At 29.6% G+C, this 22,764-nt stretch overlaps 1 long non-coding RNA gene, 1 other non-coding gene and 1 pseudogene across 2 annotated transcripts; 1 reads left to right on the top strand and 2 right to left on the bottom strand.

Moving 5' to 3' along the window:
* Positions 1-3,488: 3,488 nt before the first annotated feature.
* LOC100266833 (premnaspirodiene oxygenase-like) lies at positions 3,489-5,669 on the top strand (annotated as a pseudogene).
* Positions 5,670-9,727: 4,058 nt separating this feature from the next.
* LOC132254159 (uncharacterized) lies at positions 9,728-12,388 on the bottom strand. The gene is made up of 2 exons (XR_009466330.1): positions 11,952-12,388; positions 9,728-11,861 (listed from the first exon to the last, which is right to left on the bottom strand). It is a non-coding gene; the product is annotated as an uncharacterized LOC132254159 (long non-coding RNA).
* On the bottom strand, positions 11,840-11,969 carry MIR166A (microRNA MIR166a). The gene has a single exon (NR_127753.1). It is a non-coding gene; the product is annotated as a microRNA MIR166a (primary transcript).
* Positions 12,389-22,764: the final 10,376 nt, after the last annotated feature.

Raw genomic sequence — 22,764 nt, forward strand, 5'->3', positions numbered from 1 at the left:
GAAGCGTTTCACAGCTCCTCTCGTCCGCCGCAATCTCAAATAGCCTGTTCAACCGGTCGAACGAAGCTTTTTCCACCCACTCTACCAACTTCCCCCTTCTATCCTTGCCTACACCCAAGAGAACAAAGCATGTCAGCCACCTAATAATGCTGACCTAACTCACAACCGCGGGAGGACAGGGAGCAACTTATTCATACCTGGGGCCTTCAATGACTGGTTGGGAGCGAACTGCCTGTCCGGATGCACCATCGAACCTGCCTATATGCCCTTGACCAGCACATGTCCTCTGGCGGCCCCCTTGGTCGAGTCAGGAAGGCAGGTCACCAACTGAAGGGATGGAAGGCTGGCGACAAAGCTGTAGATATCATTTTTCCCCTTCTTGATAGAGTAGATGAAAAGAACCTTCAGTAGTGAAAGGTCCAGGTTGAACAGCATGCTCAAAATACTGCACCCCATCAGCACCCGAACCATGTTAGGATGGATGTAAGCCGGGGGGATCTGGGTGACGTGGAGAAATTCTTTGAACAACGATGGGAGGAGGAACCGGAGCCCAGCATTGAATTGCTCCTTAGTGAAGTAGATAGCGTTGTCCACAGATTTCTCAGTCGACACGGCCTCTCCATCCACAAGGTGAATGGACACGCCATTCGGGATGCAGAAGCGTTCGCAGAACTCCCTCACGTTCAGCTTCTCCACGGATTTTTCTGCATGGACCTCTCCGGACGCATCTTTGCCGCTCTACCCGGCCGCACTAGACGAAGTAGCGTCCTTGTTCGCAGACATTTTTTAGAGTGGGGCTGAAGCGGAACCTGCATGGCAGGATGCCAACAGTAAAAAACAAGGACCCGGCCCCACAACCCTAACGGAAAAAACGCTCAGAAAACCTAACATCACCAGCATACCCATCCCAACCCTTAACTCTACCCCAAAGAAGAATTGGTAGCCCACAAAAGGCGCAGGGGGCAACAGAAACCCTAACGCACCCAAAACACAATCAAAACCCCTCGAAAAAGCCCTAAAAACCAATACTGGCCCCTAGTCGCAAGTAGCTTTCCCAACAAGCCAGAAACAACCACAAAGCAAACACAACGAGGAGAAGGCAGGAATAGAGAACGTACCAAGCGTAAATTGGCAAAATGGAGACGAAATCTGTGGTGCAGTCACCGTCACGACATGAGTATTGCTAGCAGAAACCCTAGAACCTCACTCACAAACGACGATACGCAGAAGGCTGAAGAAAACCACTACCAGCAGAAAATGCAGAAGAAAAAATGCAAGAGTGAAGGGCTCGGTCTGCTATTTAACGAGAGACAGCCCCTCGGTATTCTAAACCGCTCAACCGCGCCGTTATTGAAAAGACACGCTGCCTGGGAATTCCCAGAGACGGCGGCTCATCATAAATGCTTTTCTTCCTCTTCTCTTCCGCGCACCACGTGGCCCAATGAGCAAAAAAAGTAACCTCAGTTTCAAAAACAATCATTTTTAACCCATCCATTTTGCCCGGGCAAAATCGGCAGGTTAAAAAGGGGGCATTGTAGGGACCCATCCCCCTGATGACACGTGGCGCGCCTCGCTGTCCAGAGCAACTCCATCCGGACTCCCCTTAAAGGACACGTGGCGCGTCCCCTATTAGGACTCCCTCAAGAAGAATCACACAGCACTCGCGAACGTCACATCCGGATGATAGCATATCCTATCTGGATATGTTGTCCGGATCATTGACTAAAGTGAGCGTGCCTTGCTACGTCATTCCGATAGCCTGACACAGCCCACGTTCCACCGCCTGCAAAGCGAAAGGACAGGAATGATGGCAAGTCACCTCCCACGATCTCTGACAGCCGCCCGTAGGGTGATGATGGCCCTGCCACCACCTAGAGGCATCATGACGAGCCAAAAAGTCTCCCCACCATTAAAGAGGGAGGTAGAGCTTCTGACACTATATATAAGGACCTTCACACAAGGAGGAAGGTAAGCTTGCTATACCTAGAAAAAGGTCAACTGCTTAATCTCTCTAGCCATGGCTGACAAAACCATCGGAGGGTGTGTCCGAACACCCTGTCCGGACATCTTTTGCAGGGACAACTGAACCAGAACTCAATCTTGGTTGAAAGCGTGCGTCCATTTGGCAGCTACGTGGATCATCGGGACGCAAGGCCTCAACAATTATCTTTGTGTCTCTTTTAATGAATATATACTCTAAAATAAAAAATAAATAAAAATATAATTAAAACTAGAAACACAAAGTTAAAAACCTATCTTATAGTTTTATAAAATAAGAAGACCTTAACAATAAAAGAAAAATGAAAAAACTATTAACATTACAAAAAGTTAAACTAAAAATCAAATGATAAAAAATGCATTAAAATGGTGTTTGTTTTTTTTTTGTTAAATAGAAAAGGTTAAAGTATTTGGCTTTTTTAATTAAGGTAAAAGTAATTGTTGATATAAACCAACATAACTAAACTTAACTCATTGATAACAAGTTCACCTTAATTATATTAGTTGATATCAACACAACTTTTTCTATTCAACCAAAAAACAAAGACATCCTAAGCCTTCAAAATTATTTAAAGAATTAAAATTAAGACAATGAATTAATGAAAAATAAAATAAACAAGGAAAGGTTAAACCTTAAATTTAATTTTTTTTTTTAAAAAAAAAAAATTAAATTAATGAATTCATGATGGATTAAAAAAAATTAAGTGAAGATAATAGATTCAAAAAAAATATTAAGTGGAGATATATATGAGAAGGTAAGAAAGATAAGTATACCAAAGCCATACATTTTTAGTTAGGACTAAAATTTAATATAATTTTATTATTTAACTTTACTTTTTAATTTTAGTTTTTAAAGAAGCAAAAGAGTTATCATGGATTTCATCTTTTAACTATTTACAAAGATGAAAATATCAGTAATTATGGATATATTAGTACTTTGATTTTACGGATATATCGAATATATTGGAAATATATCGGCAAATATTTTAACACAAAATATTAGTGATATAAAAATTAATGAAAATTCTAAAAATATGATAAAATAAACTTTAAAAAAATTAGGAAGTAAAAATAGACATTTTAAAATTAGTTTTTAAAAAATATATATAAATTTTATAAGTATATATTTATTATTAAGTTGCACAATATTATTTTACAATAATAATATGATAACGTGTTTAATTTTAAAATATATTTAATATTAAAATTATGATTCATTTTAATTTAAATGTATTCGATGGTATCAAATAAATAATAAAATATATATAATTTTTTTAATATTTATATTTTTTATATTTGATAAATATATAGATTATATAAAAAAAGACAAAAAATTATGTTTTTATGCTTTTGGTAATAAATTAAATCAAATGTAAAAATAAAATAATTAAATTTAATTATTTAATAAAATAATATTTAGTATTCATGTATATACATTTTGGTGCATATTTTTTATCAAGGAGCAACTTGCTCCCGTGGTTGCCGCAACTTCCACACAAGCCTTTTCTCCTGTCTCCCGTTCAAATCCAATCGGGCCATTTGGTCCTTGCCTATTTACCCTTTTAAGCAAAAGAGAAATTGAAAACAACTCTTCGAAGAAACCAACAGCATTATCTTCTCCATTGCTACCTTCTTTTTATCCTCATGGAGTTCTCCTCCTCTTCTGTCCTCTTTCCCTTTCTTCTCTTTTTATTCATGCTATTCAGAATAGGTAAGAGGTCCAAACCCAACATCTCAACTCCAAAGCTGCCCCCAGGACCATGGAAACTACCTCTAATTGGAAACCTGCACCAGCTTGTTGGTTCACTTCCTCATCACTCACTGAAGGACTTGGCAGAGAAATATGGGCCTCTCATGCACCTACAGCTTGGCCAAGTCTCCACGCATCGCCACAAATTGCCAAAGAGGTTATGAAAACCCACGACCTCAATTTTGCCCAAAGGCCCCATCTTCTTGTTACCAGGATTGTAACTTATGATTCTACCGACATTGCTTTTGCCCCATATGGTGACTATTGGAGACAACTCCGAAAAATTTGTGTGATCGAACTTCTAAGTGCCAAGCGTGTTAGATCATTCCAGTTGATTAGGAAAGAGGAGGTTTCAAATCTCATCAGATTCATTGACTCTTGCTCAAGATTTCCTATCGATCTTAGGGAGAAAATTTCCTCTTTTACATTTGCCGTGATCTCAAAAGCAGCACTTGGGAAAGAATTCAAAGAACAAGATTCTCTTGAATCGGTTTTGGAGGAAGGTACAAAGCTGGCATCAGGTTTCTGTCTTGCCGATGTGTACCCTTCTGTTAAATGGATTCACCTGATCAGTGGAATGAGGCATAAACTTGAGAAGCTCCATGGCAGGATTGATGGAGCACAGAGAGAGAATGGAAAAAAGAACAGGCGAGCTTGAAGCAGAAGAAGACTTCATTGATGTGCTTTTAAAGCTTCAACAGGATGGTGACCTTGAACTTCCCTTAACTGACGACAATATTAAAGCAGTCATCTTGGTTAGTGCTCTTGCCTTAATGCCTTTTGATTTAATTTTGGTAAAATTTAACATTTGTTCTCCATAACAAACGCAGCTTCATTGATTACCCTCAAAGTCCTGACCAAAAAAGACAAGTAGTAATATTTCGTTGCTAAGGGGGGCAAAAGAAGGGGGGAAATCCTTTATTCATCTGGCCAACAACTTGGAAGCATCTCTGATCTTATAAAAACTACAAATAGATCATATACTTCAAAACCAACCGAAAAAAGTAATTGATCCTCTATATCTGAAAGCTTAAGTAGTAGACTAATCACCAATTATTTCCCTCAAAGGAAAAATATTTGGTGGATATTTGCTCTTCACTTTCAGTGTCCATCTGATGCTGAAAAGAATCCTTGGTGCCATGGATCTAATCCATAGTTCATTTATTGTTTTCCAGGACATTTTCAGTGGAGGAGGGGCATGCAACAGCATCGACAGCTGTGGAGTGGGCAATGTCGGAAATGATGAAAAACCCAAGAGTCATGGAACAGGCACAAGCGGAGGTAAGGCGGGTCTTTGATGGAAAAGGGGATGTGGATGAAACGGGCATTGATGAATTAAAATTCTTAAAGGCGGTAGTCAGTGAAACCTTGAGGCTACACCCTCCTTTCCCATTGTTGCTTCCAAGAGAATGTAGGGAGAAGTGTAAGATTAATGGATATGAGGTACCTGTGAAGACCAGAATGACCATTAATGCATGGGCAATTGGGAGGGATCCTGATTATTGGACTGAAGCTGAGAGATTTTACCCAGAGAGATTCCTTGATAGTTCAGTTGATTACAAGGGTGCTGATTTTGGATTCATCCCATTTGATGCTGGAAGGAGGATGTGCCCAGGCATATTGTTTGCCATACCCAGCATTGAGCTGCCACTAGCTCATTTACTGTTCCATTTTGACTGGGAACTCCCCAACGGAATGAGGCATGAGGATCTAGACATGACCGAGGTTCATGGCTTATCAGCCAAAAGAAAACACAGTCTGCATTTAATTCCCATTCCTTATAATTCATAGCCTGTTGGGTGAGACCACCCAGAAGAAGGATTCCAACTACGCAGTTGCTATATTTGAAATGATATACAAGTTGCTGTGATGTACGATGAGCATAATGCTCTAATGCTATAGAAGAAGTTGTCGATGTCAATTCCTGCATGTTTGAACTTTTTGCTCATGATTTATTGAGGCCATATAAAAATATGAATAGATCAATAGACAGTATGTATGGGCATATTGATCCTACTTCTACTCCCATTACACCAAGTCGGCTTAACCCTCAGAGCAGGCAAGGAGGGTAGGACATTTTGTAAATGGGACCGAGCTCTTCATTCATAAGGAATATCCACGAAAATGACCCCCAAAGCATCTGCTGAACTATTGAACATAATGACAAAGCTAGAAGATCATCATCTCAAAGTACTGGACAAATTCATATGATTCATCCATCCTTTACTTTCAAAATTAGCGATAAGTATGGACTTTAATGTGCATGATAATGATGAAGTCAAAGAGGGATCTTATCCCAAATACCTACCTAAATTGAATGTTATAAGAGGAAGACATTTGTAGAGAAAAAATGGGAGAAAATTTCCTAGAAACACCACTGTCAACAATGGGAATTCACTGTGAGAACTTTTTTGAAACTGGTGAGGACACGTGACGATTCTGCTCAAGAAGGATATTCTTCTATGGACCTTGGTGACTAAATTAAGCTCATCCAAGAACATAAGAACTTAGGCAAATGCTTTCCTTTTCTAAATACCTGAAGGAAAATTTACTAAATAGAAATCATCAACTAAATAGAAATCATCACAAGAAGAAGGATATTCTTCTATGGACCTTGGTGAGTAAATGAAGCTCATCCAAGAACATAAGAATTATTTATTATTATTATTATTATTATTATTATTATTATGGACCTTGGTGAGTAAATGAAGCTCATCCAAGAACATAAGAATTATTTATTTTTATTATTATTGTTATTATTATTATTATTATTATTATTATTATTATTATTAAAACAATTTTTTGGTAAATAAAAATAAATAAATAAATAAATAAAGAAGAAGAAGAAGAACCAATACTTTTGTAAGGATTTGGATTGGAATGTCTTTTAAAATAAAATGTAAAAATTTATTTTTTATTTTTAAAATGAATTCATTTATTTTTATTAAATAAAACACAAAATCACTTTTTTTTAAATAAAAACTGCAAAACCTTTTTTTTCTCCCAACTGAAGTCTTTTTGGTAAAAATTAAAAATAAACGAGTAAAAAAAAATTAGTGAAACCTGAACAACCCTTTTTTTATATAAAAGGGTAAAAACCCCTTTGTTTTTTTATAAAAGATAAAATTACAAGGCCTTTGGTGTAAAATAAAATTGGAAAAATGATTTTTTTTTTTTAATGAAATTGATAAACTTCTTATTAAACAAAATAAAGATAAAAACTTTTTTAAATTTTATAATTCAAATAAAAATCACTTTTTGAAAATTTAAAAAAAATGTATTAAAATATATTTTGTAAATAATTGTAAAAAAAAAAAAACATTTTTCCTACTAAAAATTATTTTGGATTGGAATTCTTTTGTAAGTTAAAGTGTTAAAATCATTTTCTTGTGAATAAAAATTATTTTTGTACAAACAAATTGAATTGGAAATTTTTTCTCTTTTATTTTCTAAATAAAAGTTTTAAAAATATTTTTTTAAATAAAAATTGCATTAGAATAATAATTTTTTATATATATAAATAGGTAAAAATATTTTTATTAAATAATAATAATAAAAATAAAAAAAATAAACTTTTTTTTAATAAATAAAAATCAAGCAAAATTTTCTTTTTAAATAAAATTATACAAATCTTTTTTGTTTTTTTAATAAAAGCAAAATTCTATCTTTGAGCAAAATTTTAAAATTCTTTTTTTAAATAAAATCAAATTGGAAATTTTCTTTTAAAATAAAATTTCATTCAAACTTTTCTTTTAGTGAAAATAAGTGAAATTCTTTTTAAAATACAATTGAATGAAAAATGCAAATCAAATCACTGTGTTGTACATAAATTGAAACGTTATTCAGTAAAATAAAATGAAATTACTAATTTGAATTTTTTTTATTCAAATAATTCCTTTTAAAATTCTTGAAAATGTGTTGTAATATTTGGAAATAATCAAATTATTTTTAATCAGTTTAATAAATTAATTTTTTCAATTCTCTTATCATTTATTTTGTACATTCTTGTAATTTATTTATATCACTATACTTTAATATATTTATTTACATTTATTTATTTTTTATTTAGGATTAATTAATTGAATGTCATAATTATCCTATGGTACCTCTCAACAATCTAACTCATGAATCTAGACTTAATTTTCATATGCATTATTTTTCTTTCAAAAAAAAAAAAATCATTTAGGGTTTTATTTTTTTATATTTTGTTTTCACTTCAAAAATAAATAAAAATAAGTAGCAATTTCAATTTTTTCAAAATTTGATTTTTCATAATAAATAAAAACCAGTCGAGTAGAGATGCACATAAAAATGTGGTTTGACACCTAACCTTGACTCTTATAGTCTCAACATTTATTACATCCAACATCAACATGTACACGAGCAACCATAACATCTATGACCAATATGTGGAGACAACCAGGACATGCATGGGAGCAACCTTGACACATAATATGTATCAGCCTTGACATATTTGTCTTCCGGCAATGACATTTTATACATGTGAAGATTTCTTATAACCCTACCTTCACACTACAATGGAACCATGGTGCTATAACGAGACATAACGCACACCATAACGAGTAGTAACTATCAAGAAAGACCTTTTTTTTCTTATAGTGATGAGGGAAAAAAAAGAACCATGCAAGTTCTCAATCATGTCTTGTGCCACTTAAATCCTGTAATAATTTTGGCTAAATTTTCCTATAAATATCATAGAAAATATTTTTCTATGTTCCCACATTTTTTATATAATTTTTCATACTCAAATTGTGATTATTACAATAATCTTTAATTTATTGCATGAAAAATATAACCAAAATGTACATATTAATTATCAGTCCAGAAGATTTGCTAATATTTTCTAAAATATTAAAAAAAAATTAATGGACAAAATTTTCTATGGTGCATGCTTTCCAAAATTGCAAAATAACTAATTTTAATAATTAAAATGAAGCACAGAAGATCAAGAAAAAAAGAAACTCCAGAAGGTCATGGCTAAATTTTCTACTGACACATGTGGCTTTGGCATAAATCCTGAGACTTACACTCTCTTTATTGAGAATGAGCTTCATGATTCTCTGATTTTTTATTTTTTATTTTTTTTATGGTAAACTTAAAATTAAAAATAAATAAATAACACCGTATTTTTCTCATCTTTTTATGGGAAAACTATTTTTAATACCATTATTTTATACTTTTGAGAAAATATGAAAATTTTATTTCGATTTATTTGTTTTTCTTTTAAATAAAGAAAACTTAATTTGCATCATATACAAACCACATGAAGGACAAATTCCCAAGGGCAATTTGGATGAGCCATCCAACTTTATGTTTGATTAGGGCACATAATGTTTGAAAGGGTTAGGATCTAACTTAAGTTAGAAAAATATCATCCCGAAAATATTAGAGTTGATATAAGTTAAAAGGTTTGGAAAACCCATTGAAACCCAAACCCATATATTATTTATTTATTTATTTATAATTATATTATATATTATTTTTTTAAATATAAAAATAATGAAATTCATAAGAAAAAACTCTTAACTTTTCTTGACATTTAACTTCTAATCTTTTATTTCATAATGTGGTTTTAGTTTTATAGACTTTAAAATAATTAATTTGTTTGACATAACTCAAGAACATATGGAAACCTCATAAATAACCATAGGCTTGGCATGGGTTAGGAATTTCCTTCCAACTCGACTTTTGGTTGGACTTGGCTCGAGTTGGACATATTAATAATGGGGTTTCACACAAGTTAACCTTTTAACTCACCCAACTTATCTAAGTTACATCCCTACAAATACCAAATTTAAATTTAACATCAAATTACTTCCACCAATCAAAATACTTAAACATACCTAGTATGAAGTCCATAAGAAATAAGGCCCAAGAGTTCTCGTACTCCTGAAAATTGTGTCATAGTAGTGGAAGGCTACAAGAGCCAATCTTGTATTCCCATAACTTAAATGTCTCAAAAAAATAAATAAATGAATAAATAATAAAAAATAATATCCTCTTGGCAGAGAGAAAGCAACGTAGGTTAGTTATGGCTCGATTGTATAGAATGGCCTATTTATAGACTTTTATCCTATAGCCCTTTCATTAAAGGAGCCAAGAGGGATACCTAGTCTGATGGGTAATCAGATGGGCCTGTCCATTGGATGACTATTATATATATATATATATATATATATATATGCAAGTCTTATGTCAGTCCCTCCTTTCCTGTATGGAAATTGGTTGCATTGGAGTCCTGCACACACAAAATTTCATGATTAGAAGTAATTATTACTTGAAAACAGAGAAATTATTCTACAACAAGTGCATGGTATAGAAAGATGGTATCATTAGGCACAGGGCAGCATGATGATTTTGGAAGAATATTAATGCAGAACTCTTATGAAAATTTAAGATGATCATTCAATAAAAGTGAGAAAAACAGATATCTTCATTAAATCCTTTTCACAAATATATGGCAGTTGGGTGTAGGGATTGAAGGAAAATAAATCATTAAAAGCAAAAGGATAGGAATATATATAGAAATATGAATATAAAACCATTACCTGAAGTGCTGCCAAGTGTTCATGTTGGATTATGAAGTTAAAATCAATTTGAAGTTAAAGTTCAAGTCACTACAAAAATATTTTGTGAGGAATGATAGGTTTACTCCTATGTAGATTCAGCCAGCCTAAAAATCCAAACCCTAATTGTATGTATAGTCACATTTCTTGGTTTGTTTTTTTTTTTTTTTTTTTTTTAAGAAGAAACTTTGTATAAAATGATTGGAAGCTTGTAAGACTTCTTAAATCTATACCAAGTACATATTATATTCCACCTATAAAATTGACTTGGGTCTCCAAAAACCAGGTAAGAGTGAGGAGGGCTGCTTTTCTCACATTTTTGTCCTTCCATATAAATTTTTCTGAGCCACCATCACATCATACCAGTTACACTTTTGACTTCAAAGAGCACGAGGCATTGCAGAAACTGATCAGGTCTTGGCCTTGATGTGACCACAGAATTCTCCTGGAGAAATGTTAGAACAACCCAAGAGTCTTGACAGACAAAGAACCAGAACCCCAAGAAAAGAACAGAAAAGAAAAAGATGGAAAAATGTTATACAACTAATCAACACACAGACAGAAACCCCAGAAAATGGTCTAAAAAAAGAGCTAGTCTTAATATGATTCTCACAGAGCAAAGGAACAAAGTTATTACTGCACAAGAAGGCAAATAAGTAAAACTAAACACAAAAGACCAGAGACACCTTCTCCCATTAGCATAAGAACTTGAGAAGAAAAGGTTGGGAGATGGGAAATGGGAAATGGGAAATGCTTACCAGGTGAAGGGACTTCCAAGAATATTTTGGAGACCCAACTCCAAAAGGGCACACATAAAGAGTGTACCTTGTCCTTGCATGTGGACTGCCTCGAGAAATACCTTCATAAAATTCCTGTACGTCTGCAATTTCATGGTACAGGCTTTAAAAGAGAAAAAGCATACACAGGTTCTGCAGTTATTGATCCCATCTAATTTGGACTATGCTTTGTTTAGCACATGATACATAAATAGAATAATTAGTCACAGTTTCTCATCTGATCTACTAATGATATCCATATATGCATAGGCTGGGCTGTTAGGGTTTCTCAAATCAACAGTAGCCACTTCTTCATGAAGTTGGATCCCTCATTGACATGTTGCTAGAGAATTAGATTGACCAATTAATCAATTCAGATCTGAAACTCATTGAGAGAATATTAATTAAGCAAATTAAGTTGCACTGTTTTTCTTCATGAAAAAATGAAACAAAAAAGTACGGCCTGAAAGAAGAGCAAAGTATCATATTTCTATTCTTCAAAGCCAAAGATTCATAATCTACTAGGAAGATGAAAAGCCTAGCTAAGATATTTTATAATCGATCATCTTAGGTATATGGGTTTTTTCACACTCCCAGAGTAGATGAGTAAGTGAATAGATCCACTGCCTTTGGGAAGATCTAGACACAAAGTATACAAGTATGATGAAAGAGAGAACAAGTGGATCAAGACAAGAACTTACTGCGAAGTAGTTGCGTTTACACAGGAAAGCTTGGTGTCAGGAATGAAGCCTGGTCCGAGATCAACCGATTATGAAGTAACTAAATCATGACCAGTACTGAAGGAATTAATGGAGAAAAAGGAAGGATCTTGGATCAAACCTCATTCCAAACACCCGCTTTCCTTCTCCAAGAAAACCACTCTTTCCCTCTCTGTCTCTTTATCTCTCTCCTTATCTCTCTTTCTCTCCCTCTTCATCTCTCTCTCTCTCTCTCTTTCCTCTCTCACTCTCATGATTCAATAATCAAACCAAGCAAGGCTGCAAGCACTCAAGTCTTCTATCTCCCTCTTAAAACACACTAAAAAGGTATCTAACTTGAAGAGAGGGACAAGGGGAAAAGAGAGAAAGAGAGAGAGAGAGAGAGAGAGAGAGAGGGAGGGAGGGTGAGAGAGGGGGGAGAGAGAGGGAGAGATGTGGAAAACCACATGAGAGACAGGTAATTTAGTGAATAAATTAATGAAAAGGCTGGTGAGTTTTGGAGGGATGATGTTGTCTTGTTCTAAAAGCTTGGTAATGAAGAGAGAAGGAGTGTGGTGAGGGGGGCTTTTACAGGCTATCTCTGAGAAAAAGAGCACTGAAAATAACGAGGGGACATGGGCCACCTCAACTGCTATTCAAATACACACACTAAAGTTAGAATACGCACCAACAAAAGCTATCTTATTCTTTAGCAACAATGAGGATTTCTCCATCATCAAGTAATAGGTTCACCGCCCACAACAAAGCAATGAATCATATTCATAACTACCCATTTCTTTATATTATATTTTGTACATATATACTCTCTCTCTCTCTCTTTCACCACACACATTCACACATACCAAGCTTTGATCCTCTAAAACATTACCCTATTTGTTAAGTAATCATGGTTTTACTTTTTCCCATTACCATGCCTTGGGAGGGAATGAACTCCGACGTATTATCTTCCTAACTTAAGGTTCAAGGTTGTGTCTAAGATGTTGTTGATTCTTTTAACTTTTTATTGAAAACAATAACTTATTTTTAGATTTCAAATAGTTTATTTATTTATTTTAATCAATTTATTACTTATTTTTAATAAATATTTTATTAAAAAATTAATTTTTTTTTTCACTTTTTAATACTTAATATAAATAAAATAATTAATACTATTTAATTTTAAATTCTATCAAAAACTAACTAAAAAAAATAAAAAATAAAACAATCATAAGCTTAATACACATGCATCTGGTTTTAAAGATTATTTGATATATCCCGTAACACATTTCCATAATTGTAATAATAATTAATTTTTACATAAATTTTATGAATATATATAATTTATGTTGTAAAAAAAGTTTAAAAACCTTTTTTAATAAAAAGAAAAAAAAAATTGTGACTCACCCAATATGAAGACAAGGAGAGTACTAAATCTCTAATTGATCTAATATGACATGCGATAATGATTAGGTTACAAGTGGTCATAATTAAGCTTCTTTTGTTTACTTTCCTCCACCAAATCATAAGATGAGACGATCCGAACCCTCTACAAAATGTATCTAGTTCATTCATCATGACATGTCATAATGATTAAACTATAAGTACTCATCATTAGCATAAATGTGACAAAAAAATTATTTTTAATTGAATTAAATATTTATTAAATTATAAATTATTGAATGCTTTCAAACTAATACTTGAACATGTTAGAGATTTCATTTGTTTTTCAGTACCAAATGTTTTAAATATAATTTTAATTTTAAATGAATATCAAATATTAAAATATAATAAGGCTTTGTTAGGTAATTGTTTTTTAAAGCAGTTCTGAAAAATAGTTTTTAAAAACAGTTTTTGAGAATTGTTCTCCGATATTTTGTAGAATAAAAATTTATTTAGAAACTTAAAATGTTTTTAACCCATTTTAATATTTTTTAAATATATTTAAAAAATAATTTTTATATCCAATACTTTATTTTAATCTATAATTATTTTCTAAGACAACCTTTAAAAAACAAGTGAAAATAATAGAAAACAAATAAAAATATTTTTTTTAAATTATCATCAAAAAACACCCTTTGAAAACGGTTTTTAAAGACAATTTTGTGGTATTATTTAGAATAAAAGTATGCATGTATGAGAATTTCAAATATTTTCAATTTATTTTCTATGTTTTCAAACCTTGTTTAAAAATAAATTCTACATATATGTTTTTATTTTCAATTATTCTTTGAATTGATCCCATTATTTTTAAAATAGTTCTAAAAAAAACAAGTGAAAATGATGAAAAATAATTAAATATGTTTTAAAAACCACAACATTTTTTATTTTTTAGAATAAAAAACTATTTTTTATTTTTTATTGTCAAACATATTTTCTTATTTTTTATTTTTTTTTAAAAAACTGATTTTAAAATCCTTAACAAACAAGCCCTTTAAATGAAGGAATGGAAAAAAGTTTAAACTATTATTTTCACATGTATTTCCCAATTTATTTACTTGTCTTCAATTTGAAAATATTTTTTTTTTTAAATATTGTATTTTATTTTCCTTTTATTTTTAACAATAAATCAATATATTTTTCATGTTCTAAATTAAATACAACCAATAATCTCATTTAAAGTGGATGGTGATATCTTTATTTTTTTCGACTAGATTATAAATTAATTTATTTTCATAAAGTCATCTTTTTTTTCATTAAAATTAAGATATTTTCAAAATAAAAGATTTTTAATCCTATGACCACTTTTACCATCATTTTTACTACCATAAATGATTATTGAATACTAATAATAAATAAATTAAGTCATCTTTTAACAATCCTAAAATATGCCTTAATAGCTACAAAGCTTTCCAAAAGAAGCTTGAAAATTCTTAGCCATGTTTTTCTTTAGGCCAAATTTTGTCATAGATTAAGCATTGCTTATCATAAAAATGTAATAAGAAAATGGAGCTTGCTTTTATTTAAATAACATCTTTCAATTGTTCTCACTCATTTTTTAGGATTTTTTTTTTCAATAATTATACAAATATGAAAAATAATTAAAAATAAAATATTATATATAAAAATTATTTTTAAAATATAGAAAATATATTAAAACTATTTTAAGTTCTTAAATAGACTTTTATTATATATGTTACACAATAACAAGAATAGATAATAATAATAAAAAATAGAATAAGAACACATAGATTTACGTTATGGGGAGAGAAGAAAGAATTCCACCATGTCAAAAAGATTGGTACAAGATGAGAGAATTGCCAATGGTTACAACATAAATCCATTATCAGCCTAATCCTTCCTGATCCTTCTATTACCACCATAGACCCCAAAAAATTATCATAATTATAATTTCACCACATATATTATATCATGAGTTTTTCGGATCACATCAAATAAAATTCAAATCACCAAATTCTAATAATATAAAATATAAAAAACAATTTAAAAAAATCAGTTCTCAAATATTATTTTTCAATACTATTTTCGAAAACAATTTTCAAATAAAGCATGATAAAGCCTCTGCCTCCAAAAATGGTTTGTCCTACGTAAACACTCATGGACAAAAAATTTGCCCATAGTTTTCGAAGAGAAGCACCTATGATATGATTTATGTCTCTTAAGTGGCTCAAGTCATTTCAAAATTATTTCAAAATTGACAAGTCATGCACTTATGGTCTGCATTTGATTGATTTTGACTTTTATCTCATTTTTCATTTGGATTATCTTTTTGTTCTCTTCCAAAACCAATATATTCATTGTTAGAGGTTTTGGAAATGCTTTTCTAATAAAATTTATATATTTGATGAAAATTTTGAATTCTAGGAAAAAGCATGATATATTTCTTATATATTATTATATGTGCTTCTTTCACAAGGTCTTTTTTTTTTTTTTTTTTTTTTTGCATTTTTAAAAACATTATCAAAACATTTTTTTTTTCATTTATATTCAAATATTATCCAAATCTCTATGGCTATGTTTAGTTCTCAGAAAATTTCAAGAAAAATGTGAAGAAAAGAAAATAAAGAAGAAAAGTGAAAGAAAAGAAAAAATAAAGGAAAATAAAAAAAATTAAAATTATAAAAAAAAATTATAAGCTCCTTCAAAATCATTTCACTTATTTTCTTTTATTATTTAAAAATTAAATAATTTTAAAATGCATAAATTTTTAACTAATTTTAATTATATTTATAATTTCCTTTCATATTTTTCATAATAAAACCAAACATAAGAAAATTATTTTCCTTAATACTTTGGGAACCAAACATAACTTATATATCTAACAACAAAATCATTATTTTACTATAATCACACTTGAAGGGTCCTCTATACTAATAACACCTTTCACTATAATTGATGATCTGAAATATATTTCTATGAAATTGATTTGGAAAATCCTAAATCATAGTTTAATATTTTCATCTATTTATGAAAATCTAGAGTTAAATTTCTTTATAATTTTTGGTTTTTGATAACAAAATGAAAATATGTTTAGTCGTGAATTGTTTCTAAAACAAATTTTTGAGAATTATTTTAAACTTATGGTATATTTTGATAAGATATTTTAGTTATTTTTAGTTATTTCTACTATTTTTTGAGATTTAAAAAAAAAATTATACATATATAAAAATGATGGAAAATACAACATTACATATAAAAATTATCTTTAAAAATATATTAGAAATGCAAAAATCTGATTCATAATATTTCAAGTTCTCAAACTAACTTATTCTAGAAATAAAACATTACATATAAATATTATTTTTAAAAATATTTTAAAATATAAAAAAAATAGGTTGATAACATTTCATATTGTTAAACAAGCTTCTATTCTAAATTACATAGTAGAACTATTTTTGAAAAATGTTCTCAAAATTTTTTTATAATTGTTTTTTAAAACGTTTCCAAACATGTTCTCAAATTTAATTATCAATTTATTAAAACAAATAAAAGGGAAGCATGATTTATGGGGACTCTTAAATATGGTGAGTAATTTAAGAGCATGTGTTGTTTGTGTGATTAAAAAATAGATTTTTATTTTTAAAATTCATAAAATTATTTGGTATAGTCCTTCTTTTTTCTCTATAATCCAATACCAATACAAAAAATCTTCAAATATAATATTCTTTTAAATTATGCGTGTTTTTATGAATTTCTTTTAACTTGATAAAGAATTTTCATTATTCCAAATTAAACAACATTTTATATATAAAATTTATTAATTTTTTAAAATAATTTAAAACTCAAAAATCAATTTAATTAGTACTTGAAAGTTGAAAGTCATGGAACTCAATAATATTATAAATTTATAAACCAAAATTTATTTTGAATGACTTGGATAGTTAGTTTCTTCTTTGCATATAATCATATATTTGTAAATTTTTTCACTAGAAAAATAAACTCTAAAATTAAATAAGACTTAATGTGTTAAATTCATTAATAAGTCTAATAATATCTAAAAATAACTTAAAACTCAAATAGTGATCCAATTGATACAAAACATTTATGGACAAAAATTGGTTCAAAACAACTCTATCATTTATCTTTTGTATAAAATCATATTTTTTTCATGTTTTTAACTAGGGAAATAAAATATAAATTGAATAAGACTTAATACATTATATTCATTAAAAAGTTTAATAATTTTTAAAAATAATTTAAAACTCAAATAATAAATTCATTAATACAAAAAATCGATCCATAAAAATTGGTTCATAAAGACTATTATTTTTTTTGGGTACACAATTATATTTTTATTAATTTTCTTACTATAGAAATAAATTTCAAATCAAATTACACTTTGTATTGACTTTATTAAGGGATTTACCTTTTTTTGAAAATAAGTTCAAATTCAAAAAATAAACCTAACCCTTACATAAAATAATAAATGAAAATTAATATATTATGAGTCATAATTTTACCGTTCATTTTCTATATACTATTGCATTTTTAAAATTTTTTTACTAAGTAAATAGTTTTAAAATTAAGTGAGACATAATTAATAATTTAAATTCTTTAATAAATATTTTAAAATTTAAAAATAATTTAAAATTTAAAGAACCCAATTAATTGCATATTAAATCAAAGCTTTCTAGAATACTATATTCATAATTAAGTACTAAATACTTATATGTAATAAAAAAATTGACTCATTTGTATGTTAAAAAATTTGAACTTTATTTGTTATTAATTTTAAATAAAATATTATTAACAATTATTATTTTTAAATTATTATTATTATTATTCATAAAAAATAAATCAATTATGCATTTACAAAAGAAGTCAATATTCATATTTTTTTTAACATATATTAAAATAGTAATTTTTTTTAACACCAAAATAAAAACAATTTATTTTCAATTATAAAACTAATTTGATTTTTAATAAGATTTGAATTAAATTTAATTAATATTATATAAATTAAATTTATAATGTTTTTACAAAATCAAAATTAAAAAAAATTAAAAACAACTTATTCAAACAAATTTTTTGTTTTTTGTTTTTATAAACAACTCGCCAATTACACAATGTTTAGTTTCCAAAAAGCATTAAGAAAAGAAAAAAATTATTAAGGAAAATGGTTTTTTCAGGTTTGGTTTCATTATAAAAAATACGAACATATAATAAAAATTAGTTGAAAATTTATGTATTTCAAAATTATTTAATCTTTGTAGGATAAAAAAATAAGTGAAATGAATTTGAAGAAGTCTATAAAAATAATTTATTAATTTTAAATCTATTTTTTATTTTTCTTCCATTTTTCTGTTTTTTTATATTTTCCTTCAAATTTTTTAAGAACCAAATGTAATAGGACTTCAAAGTTTTGAACGATTGCATCATCATTTTAAAATGGTTATTTTTTAATATAAAATTTTAAAAATAATACTACCTAACATTGATTAGTGGTCACATAATAAAATCATTCTTCAATTTTATTTTTGAAAATTGTACTAATTACAGTTATGACCTATATATTGAGAAAATGAATCATAATCAAGGGTTTAATTTCTTTTATGCTTGTTTTTAAACATTTTTATATGTACTACTACAACTTCTATAATATTTTCTGTCAACTTTCCCTCAACCTCCTCATCCTCATATGGACCCACTATATTTCCAATCTTCCTTTCCCTTTCTTTTATTCATCTGTTTTCTCTTCTTTTCTCTTCTCTTCTTTTCTTTTCTTTTCTTTTGTTTTGTCATGAACATGAGTCTTCCTCGATTTCAATGCAAAAGAAAAAGCAGGTTTTGGGGGGAATTTGAGAAATTGAGATCATTGTTCATATGATTTTTTTGACTATCTTTTCTTGGCCAGAGCATTGGAAGATCCATGCCTCTGTGGTCCATTTTGGTGGGTCCAGCCCACTTTCTCACATACTGGGAACAGGCATCATTAGACTCATGTGGGTCCCTCTTCCGTGCTTCTAAGACACTGACACGTGTAGGGTCCAAGTTGTACGTTACTAATGTCTGACACAACCTCAGCCACACACGTGTACCTGCTGGTCGCACCTGTATAATTGTGGGTTTGCTAGCAGAAAAGGGTGGGACATTGGCCTGTTTGGAATTAATGAAGTTTAAAGAAAATCGATATTATTACAAGGTAAGAAAAAGTAATTCGACATTTAAAAGCAGCATTAAATATTTAATAAATTGGATTATTAAATATTCTATTTTATGTCAGTTTTTCAAAACAAATGATCTTTAATGTGAAAATACTAACTTTTATGTTTAGATATTCTTAAACCTTAAATTTTAAGTGTTAGAATAATCAAATTGATACTCTCGAAAGTCTTGAACATCTAAGATCTTCTATTCAATGACTATTCTTCATTTTTTATCACACAAACAGTGAGCAGTTTAGAAAGGTGGAAATTAGGGTTCTCTCTTCTCATCAAATGGTGGAAGACAAAAGTGATGAAAATCTAATCCCTAAATGAGTATTTATAAGGATCCTTATTAGGTTTAAGTAACTTTAACCTACATGAGCTTGATTTACTTAATCTAGTCTAAACTGAGTTCTAATTAATTAATTAATTAATTAATTAACCCTCTAAAGTCATCTAATTAATCAATTCACTTAATCTAGATAAGTTATTCACTAACTATTAAGCAACCTTACATAATTACCAAAATGCCCTTTTGCACATAAGTAAACCAAGAGTTGATCCAACCTTCATAAACCATGTCAACAAGGTATATAAATTTAAGCAGGGCCCATTGGGACCCATAGGATAGTACTAGCTCCCTCAAAATCTAATTCTTAAATTTATTCAACATCTCATTATGGAGAATCAACTACACTCCATTATCCTATATAAATAACAACGAGAAACTAACTATTCAAGTTTGTGACCTTTATAAACTAGGCCAACAAAGTACATGAATTCAAGTTGGGACAATTGAGACCCATAGGACAATATGACTCCCTGAAAACCCAATTTTGAAATTAATTTAACATCTCATTATAGAAAATCAACTACACTATAGTACCTTATGTAAATAACAATGAGCAACTAAATGTTCAAGTCTTTGACATGCTATCCATTATGTTCAGTTTCCTCGTCAACTAGTATTCATAATTTAACAAGGTCAAAGCTATCAACCTCTAAAGTCCACATCTACTATCCCTGAGTTACAGATTCTCTTATTGTGTGATCAACTTGCATATTTTAGCTCTCAAAGAACTTTTGTCAAATTCCACTTAAAGAATTACTAGAACTATAATTTACATGAATACATCTCCTTAAGATCACCCAAGGGGACAATCTGTCTTAATCCTATAAGATATCATAGTGAGTATATTATGAATACCTATTGTTATCGGCTTCCATCAATAATGACTCAATTCATAAGGAATATATTACCACTTTAGGATCTCGCCCATAAGTCAAAGCTACTACTAACTTTGGCACAAATTTAACATTTTCTCAATATTGAGAGTTCCTATTGTGCAATAGAGGCAAAGCAAATCACTCCTACCATTCTTCACCAATTCTTTGAATCTTTTCATTGTTAGTTAAGAACCACCATCCCCCATAGTGTTTGATAGTGCACCAACCGTCCAAACCCATCATTCTTATGAAAGAAAGCCATCAACATCTTAAAATTGAGCATTAAAGCCCATGCATCCTCTAAAATCAAGTTAAGGTGCATGTAAAGACAATATGAAAGAAAAAAAAAAAAAAAAAGAGGAAGGTAGACAAAAATACTTTTACTTAGGTTTTTGTTCTTAGTATCAAGGGGAGAAAGTTTCTTTCAACTTGTATCTTTAGAGAGCTTTTGAAGGTTTTAGAAAACACTTGTATTCTTGACACAAAACAACTTTTACAAAAGTTGTTTCCTTTGAATCGTTTTCACTCAATAGTGATTAAGAATTAAATTTACCTCCAATTTAAATTTCTTGCACATGTTTTCAAAACTAGCAAGTATGCAACACTAATCATCTCAATGTGAGTTGGGGGCGAGGTTAGTGTCGAAGATGAAGCTTGTAGTTGTAGCAAAAGTAGGTTGCATCAATTGTTAAAGCCGCAAGCCACACATCTGTATATTTTATTTGATATGAAGTTTTAAAGTGTAACTCTACTATATTTTATTTTGTCTATGACCAAAAAAGTACAAACACATGACCTAAATGCAACAAAATCTAAGATAGTCATTTTTAACAATCCTATTCTCACCTAAATTGGATGATTTACTTTCATTTGACTTAGAATCACTATAAGTCACTTTCTTGACTTTCTTATTTTTCTTGGGACTAACTTTTTTTTTCTATATGATGATTCTCTCTTGAAATATTTATTTCAAGAGTCAATGATTCATTACTTCTATGAAATTTATGATTTTCTTTTTTCAAGAAGGCAACTTTTTTGGAAAATGATAATTTTTCTTTATTCGAATTAGTAATTACTTCTTGTTGCTTTTTTTATTCAAGAGAGAAAGATTCACACAAATGATTATTTTTTAAGTTTTTTATTCAACATTTAATTTTCTTTACGCAATTTTTCCCAATCATGTCCATGAAAACAATATCAAAGATAGGAATCGAAGAAAAATTTTGATTTGTAATTTTTTTCCCTACCCTAACACCAATTGGAAGTTTGAGATATTGTTTACGGAACTACCTAGATGGGGGTGAATAAGAAGTGCTCTTTAATTTAACCCAAATTTATTTTTATATTTCTCTTTAGAAATTTATCAATTAAAAGAGAAAATCAATCGCACATAAAGATAGACTATATACATGGAAAACCACTTACAAAGCCTTCAAAGACTTTGCAGGTGTAAAAACTTGAAGTCAAATACAACATAACTATAATCCACTAAATATAGAGAAGAAACACATAAATTAACCTTGCAGTTGATACTTAGACTTACACCTTAGAACCTACAACTAATTTTACCTTTGCAATGCGACATACTTTGCTCCTTAGTAGACTCTTCTACACCTTTAAGGGATGTGAATTTCTCTAATGAAGCAAAAATGAAAACGATCACCTTTTAAAGTTTTAGATTAAGCACAAAGAATAATGACTTAAAGCTTAAGCAATTGAGTTTTTTTTTTTTTTTTTTAGAATTCTCTCAATAAGCATATTTATATTAAAGAAAATCTTGTTGACTTGTAATCAATTTAAAATTCATATTTTACCACAAAAAAGGCAATAATTTAGGAAATTTAAGAATCATAGAAAGATTTGAAAAGTGGGTTAATTATGTAGCAACTTTGAATCTTTAGGAGGAGTGAAAATCACAGAAAAGTGGGTAGAGTCCTAAACCAAGATAAATGGAATAAAATTATCAACTTAACCTAAATAGTCAATGCACTAAAATGACCAATAAAAAAAAATGTTAAAAACCGAAACAATTTTCTTTATTTTTATATAAAATTTATCTTTTAATAAGATAAATCATTTGATATAGATTACTTCATGTGGAAAAATCATGTTTCATCCTCAAGT

Source organism: Vitis vinifera, chromosome 8 (assembly GCF_030704535.1).
Source record: "Vitis vinifera cultivar Pinot Noir 40024 chromosome 8, ASM3070453v1".
NCBI classification, from domain to species: domain Eukaryota; kingdom Viridiplantae; phylum Streptophyta; class Magnoliopsida; order Vitales; family Vitaceae; genus Vitis; species Vitis vinifera.